This window comes from Oratosquilla oratoria, chromosome 15 (assembly GCF_046742065.1).
Source record: "Oratosquilla oratoria isolate Oo_2021 chromosome 15, ASM4674206v1, whole genome shotgun sequence".
Classification (NCBI taxonomy): domain Eukaryota; kingdom Metazoa; phylum Arthropoda; class Malacostraca; order Stomatopoda; family Squillidae; genus Oratosquilla; species Oratosquilla oratoria.
Genome location: NC_134791.1, coordinates 57182415 through 57189914, shown reverse-complemented (window position 1 = coordinate 57189914; position 7500 = coordinate 57182415).

Below are 7500 nucleotides of genomic sequence, written 5' to 3'. Positions count from 1 at the left end.
TGTTCCTCACCAATTACTCCCTTTGTTCCTCTCCTAATCCTCTCAATCAAGATCCTCCCATAAGCCTTACCAACTCCACTTAACAGGCTAATCCCTCTAAAACTACTACACTTACACTTTTCCCCTTTTCCCTTGCAAAGTGGAACTATACAGGTACTCCTCCAGTCCTCCAGCATTCTACCCTCTCTCCAGGAAACATTAAATAACCTCACCAGCCAGTCCACCATCACTGTGCCTCCTTTTTTTTAGACATTCTGCATGGCATCCATCCAGACCAGTTGCCTTACCTGTTTTCATTATCTTAACAACTGCCTTCACTTCATCCTTCCTTATTTCTCCTCCATTATCCTCACTCATCACGGTCACTTTCTTAGCATTTCCCACTGCAACTATCTTTCCCTCCCTATCCTCCTTCACATTTAGCAACTCCCTAAAATATTCTGCCCATCTTCCCCTTAATGACTTCTCTTCCATTATCATCTCTCCATCTGCACCTTTTACCTTTTCTTCTCTACTTGATTCGCCTCCTCTTTCTCTCCTAATTTCTTTCCAAAACATCTTTTTATTACTTACAAAATTTTCTGTCATACTCTTACCCCATTTCACATCTGCTCTCCTCATTGCCTCCTTTACTTTTTGCTTTACTTCTCTTTTCTTTTCTTTGTGTCTCTCATATGACTCCCTCGTCCTATTTTGTAACCAATTTGTGAAAGCTCGCTTCTTCTCTTCTACAACCTTCTTTGTTTCCTCATCTCACCATTCACCCTTCCCTCTATTTCCTCCTGTCCTTCTTGTTCCACACACCATATTTGCACACTTAGTGACTCCCTCCTTGAATAAACCTCATTCCTCCTCCACTACTAGCTCTACTCTATCCTTCACTCCCTCCCACACCTCTCTCAGCTTCTTCTTGTACTCCTCCTTTTCCTTTTCATTTAAAGAGTTGACTCTAAGCACCTCCCTACCTTTTGTCCTTTTCCTCTTTCTCCATCTATCCTCCACTCTCAACTTACCTTCCACCAAAAAATGATCTGATATTCCTCAATTGGTTCATTTCCTACCCTAGCATTAAGGTCTCCCAGTACTATTACATTGTCATTTCTCCCTAATTCCTCTATGCACTCATTTAAATCTATCCAAAAAGCCTCCCTTTCCTCTACACTCTACTCACTACCAGGCTCATATGCACTTACAAAAACCCACATCTCCTTTCCCAGTTTCACCTTCATCCACATTATCCTTGAGGAAACCTCCTTCCACTCCACTACACGTTTGCCTATCTCTTCACCTACTAGCATAGCCACCCCTTCTCTCCCTCGCCCTCTCTTCACTCCTGATAACCTCCCACTTACACTCCCCAATTTACACTCGCCTTTCCCTCTCAACTTAGTTTCACTCAAAGCCAACACATCCATCTTTCTTCTCACAAACATACTACCTATCTCTTCCCTTTTACTCTCATCTGTACCACATCCATGCACACTAAAAGACCCAAACCTTAGGGTGCTGGTTGGAAAACTCCTAGACCCTCTTATGCCTTTACTTTTTTTTTTTTTTTTTTTTTAAGAATATCCCCTGTGGGGCTACAGGGAGAAGGACGCCTGGTTCCAATCCCCGTCCCTTTTTCCTCGCCTCTTACGATCCAATTGGAAATACTTAGTGGTAGTATTCCTTTGCCCCTACCACACGGTAGGTAGGCGAAAAAGGAAATGAATATTCAGAGAAATTGTACAGGACAGTAACAAGGGGTTGGGGAACGGCATAACGGAGGGACAGTCGTAGTATAAAAGTGTCATCATTTCTCTATGAACAGAGTTTTCCTCTATCACAGACAAAATGATGTGTGACTCTGGTCCGTAGGGGCGCCCCATATAGACCCTAAAGTATCAACTGTATGCTACTTTGCCACAATAACATGCAGCCAATACTCCAGACGGCAATTGTATGCATATTTTATTCAAATATATACTAGCAAACGCATATAATTCTTTTAATGTACACAGCATGGATATTAATGAATGATTTGCTTATCACTGTAATGATAATAGTATTGGATAGGTTGGTGATAACCTAAATTGATTCCTTATAAGTACAAAAAAAAAAAATTATGCCACATGCAGAAATTGCATGGCCAAAAACATGAACTTATGCTGAATACAGTAATTGCATTTTTTTGAGTTCAAGATCCTTAAACTGTTGTTTCAGTTTTGTTTGCATCACTTAGAGGAAACCTTTAACCACGGACTCATCGTTTTACTTTGCCAAGTTTGGTATCAATCTTTGGGTTAGCAGTGAGGAGCTTCCTATTTGAAATCTGAATACACCATCGTATTCAAGAGCTGTTTGTGTGGAAGAACATACGTTTTATTCTTTACTTATTATAATTGCTGTAAACATCTATAAGTAAATATGTTTATAAACCAATCATTTCTTTTCCTTGAATTCAATTCCACATAATCAGTTTCTTACCATGTCGACATTTAGAAAAAAAAATGTAGAATGACTGCTCTTTCTAATGGTTGCAACCAAAATGTCCTATCTTATGAGCAAAGTGGAGAAGTATAATATTTCCTGAAGGTGAGGAAATTGCCTGTTGCTGGTGCACGGCAGAAATTGAGTGTAATTTCGTATTGGAATGGAGTATGGTTGATTTATCTATCTATTTTCTTTACCGAGATATTCATTCGTGTTCTTAGTATGCATTTATTGTTCCATTTAGTAATTTATACACGTTACATATTGATTTGTTAATTTGTTTTGTTTGTTTATTTGTTCATTTCTTTCATACCGTGAAGTTTGTCTTGAGTGTAGCACTTATGTTGCCTGATAGAACTTCCATGTGCAACAGACGAGGCAAAGGTCTTTTCATCGTGGGGTCCTCTGAAGTTGGCGTAGAATCTTGCTGAAGTCCTGAAATCAGGGGCGAAGGTCCTGAAATTGATTTATTTTTTTGTATAAATGATATTTTTCTATATCTATTTCTTTTTTTTATTTATCTATTCACCTTTTAATTGATTAATTGATTAATTAATTGAGATAATAATGATGGAAAGGAAAATGTTGGAGTAACACATGAGCGATGCTTGGAGGAGCTATTGTTGTTCCCAGTGACGTCACTGTCCCTGAGAGCGTGGTCTGGTCAAGCGTAACGTCACTGTTAGGTGTGGCCAACAATGACGTCACTGGGGTTAACCATGTGTGACGTCATTGTTAAGAGCGGGAGAAATAGTGACTTAACTGTACCTGAAGGGGCGATAACAACGGTAACGTTCCTGTCCCTGTCCCTGTATATGTGTGTGTACGAGACCAAGGGTGACGTCACTGTCCCTGCGGATGGGGGTGTGGTCAAGGATAACGTCTCTGTCGCTGAGGTGTGTGGCTAAGGGTGACGTCACTGTCCCCAAGGGTGGAGGCGTGAGCAAGGGTGACGTAACTGTTCCTAGGGGAAATGTGAACAATGGTGACGTCACTGTCCCTAGGGAGGGGGGGGGGTGACCAGGGATGACGACACTGTCCCGGGAGGGGAGGCGTGACTAAGGCTGACGTCACTGTCGGGGGTGGGGGGTGGGGGGTTTGTGACTCATGCTGACGTCACTATCCCTAGGTGTGAAATTAAGGTTGCCAGACAAGCGAGACCCAACATAAAGCGCTCCTTTCATCTCTGCATAACAAAAAATAAGGAAAAGTTAGGCCCAATTCAAAATGACAAAATTATCATTATAGAATCTGAGAGAAAAAAATGAGTGAGGCGTTTAACAAATATTTTCTCTTAGTCTTTACTAAGGACAGTGTGAGTGCTGATTGCACTATGTATAAGAATATCTTGATGTATGATATGTACTAAGGTGAATTACGAATCATGGCATATGACATTTGATCTGTGTCGAGTAACGATTGTACATTGTTCGAGTGTATTGACAAATTGTATATGTACTAAGGTTAATTACGAATCACGGTCTATGACGTTTGATGTATGTTGAGTACAGATTGCACAATGTCTGAGTGTATTATGATATGTGAGAAAATATCGATGACAAGTATGAGAAATAGTTTAACTTAACGGCAGCCAAGCCCGTGATTGTTACGCACATAGTTTACAATGTATGTAAAGTAATATGGAAAATGTTATTGTCAAAATTGATGTACTGTAACGATGCATTATATATATAATAAAATAAGAGTGTATTGACAAATTGTATATGTACTAAGGTTAATTACGAATCACGGTCTATGACGTTTGATGTATGTTGAGTACAGATTGCACAATGTCTGAGTGTATTATGATATGTGAGAAAATATCGATGACAAGTATGAGAAATAGTTGAACTTAACGGCAGCCAAGCCCGTGATTGTTACGCACATAGTTTACAATGTATGTAAAGTAATATGGAAAATGTTATTGTCGAAACTGATGTACTGTAACGATGCATTATATATATAATAAAATAAGATAAGATAAGATTAAAGAAACTCTAGAGAAAAAGAGAATGTTGAGTGGAACATGACTCATATATTTATTTACGATCCCTTAAATGTAGTACTACGCGAAGAAAGTAGTGCGAGTTTCCCTCGCCAGAATTGTAATGATAGCTGTCCTTTCTGTGTCTAGACATCGAGCTGTTAAGACGTCCATAAGTGCCATGGAAGTCATTATTGGTAAGCATTAATATTGAGTAACCTATTGTGATGTGACTAATGGAAGAATATGTAAGAGTTAGTGCATAAGTCATGTTAATAATTTATGTATTTGGTTTCTCAGAATGATAGTGGATCACGAAGATATTTGATGATGTATGTTATGGAGGCGGGTAAACAAAATCATGGTAGGAATCGTGAAGTTGAGTTCGATGATTGTTTTATTGATGAATATTGTGTTTAATCATTGTATTGATTTAATAGATTAATTGTGGATGCAAATTAAATTGTGATACAATTTGCAGAAACCACACGGCTCCACACACACGGCCCCACACACACGGCCCCACAGTTTGTATGTGACCAAAGAAGGGTATAAGAACAAAGAAGATTAAAGCGTGCGTCATGATTGTCATTCCCACATCCTCTGTAACCTCGACCCGCCAACCCTTCGGGGCGGCGTATACAGAGAGGTTAGATGAGGTACCTGACTGCGATCCGATTTTCAGTGGGGATGAAGAAAGTAGACTATCTAATATCAGTATTAGTAAGGTAGAAGTAGCCATGCAGAATGAAAGACTTAAAGCTACAAAGTCCCCGGGTCCAGACGAAATTTTTCAACCCCGAAAATAGATGTAGCTTAGATAACACGTTTTTAGAGAAAACTGAGTGCGGGAGAGACTTGGGAGTTCTAGTGAGTCCAGACCTTAAATCCAGGAAACAGTGCATTAGCGCCAGAAATAAAGCTAACAGGGCATTAGGTTTCATTATCAGGACGGTTACGAATAGAAGTACAAAGGTAATTATCAAAATCTATCTAGCGTTGGTTAGATCCATCCTTGACTATGCGGTACAGTTTTGGTCTCCGTCTTATAGAATGGATATCAGTTCACTAGAATCAGTACAGAGAAGAATGACCAAAAGGATACATGGGCTCAGAAATTTACCTAAGGAGAGAGGTTTAGGCACCTTAACTTACACTATCTGGAAAAACGCAGAGTGCGGGGTGATCTAATAGAGGTGTTTAAGTGGATCAAAGGCTTTAACAAGGGTAACGTAAACAAGGTCATCATTTTAAGACAATGGGGGAGGACTCACAGTAATAGATTTAAACAGGACAAATTTAGATTTAAGAAGGAAATAGGCAAGAATTGGTTTACTAATAGGGTGGTCGATGAATGGAATAAACTTAGTAACCATGTAGCGAGCGCTGAAACTATCAGTTGTTTTAAGAAAGGGTTGGACAACTGTATGGATGGGGATAACAGGTAGTAATGGACATGGAACTGCCTAGTGTAGGCCTCATGGTCTCTCGCAGTCTCCATCATTCTTATGTTCTTATGTGTGTGACTAAGGGTGACATCACCATCCCGGCAGGGGGGGGGGGGATCAAGGGTGACGTCACTATCCCAAAGAGGGGAGGCGTGACGTCTCTGTTCCGGTGGGGGGAAATGAATGACCAATGTTGACATTGTTCCTTGGGGGGGGGGGGATACCATCCCAATACGGCTTCATCAGCCTTATCTCCCAGCTCCCTTTACACCCCTCCACCTCCCTTGGGGGATTAAAAAGTGTAAAGAGCAATAGTCATTTCGGAATAGATACTATGAGGAGATTATATGAAGGAAGGATTGTCCCGAGAACACTGTATGGGGCAGAAACATGAATCATAAGAGAGGAAGAGTTTAAATGTGTTTGAGATGAAATGCCTGAGAAAATGGTAGGGGTTACAAGGCTGGATAGATAAATATAAAGAATGAAATAGAAATATAGTTGACGAGGTAAGCCAAAGTTAAAGGGAAATTAAAAATGTTAAACACCTAGACGGATAATATGTAATCAAAATATTTGCCAAAAAAAAAAGGGAATTAGAAGTTAATAATACTCATAATTGATTAGTAAAGAAATAAACAACTCTTGATTTTTTCATAGATAACTATTATCCGATACTAGAAATTGGTGATAACGTTGTTGAAAAGGGGCGCGCGTGCACACACACACACACACACACACACACACACACACACACACACACCTCGTGGCCCAGTGGTTAGAGTTCCCGGCCGTCAGTACGGCGGTCCGGGTTTGAATCCCACCCAGCGCTGAATTAATTTCAGTATCGCTGCGCTGCGAGTTGTTACTCCGACTCTCGTGGGCGGGGAGTTAGGTGTGTGTGCGTGTAAGGTCACAGCATTACCCACAGATCGGTCATACTGTTTATTGAGCTCTGAGCTCCTTCGGGAGGGAAATAGCTGTCGATCACGTGTCCAACACGCGATCCAAGACCATGGTGAATCTCTGTCTCTCACACACACATACACACACACACACACACACACACAGTTTGATTGTGTATATGTATACTCGAATAGTATGATTCATGACGGTCTTGGATCACCTGTTGGACTCGTGATTGACAAGTGTTTCCCTTCCGGATGAGAGCCCAAATCTCATACATGGCCTGATCTATGAATGATACTGTAGCATTACATACACATAGACACACGTGCTCGCATTTCCAGCCCTGGGTGAGGTTGGAACTCGGATCGCTGAATTTACGGTCGAGAGCTGTACCACCACACCATCGAGCCGTGTGGGTTTGTGCGTGCGTGTGTGGCCTAGACTACATTGTCACCTCATCCTTCCCTGAACCCCATCAATGATGTTTTTTTTTTCAGAATAAACTCAAATATTAGAAAAAAAAAACATCTGACGCCAACTAGAAAAAGTAACCAAATTTAGCCACTTAGAACTTAGTTTATCATTCAAACCTCTGAACTGGGTTAAGTTGAATTAATCGACTTACCTTGATCACGGTCGGATAACGAAGACATGGGTTGAGTCAATTCAACTCCCACGGATTTA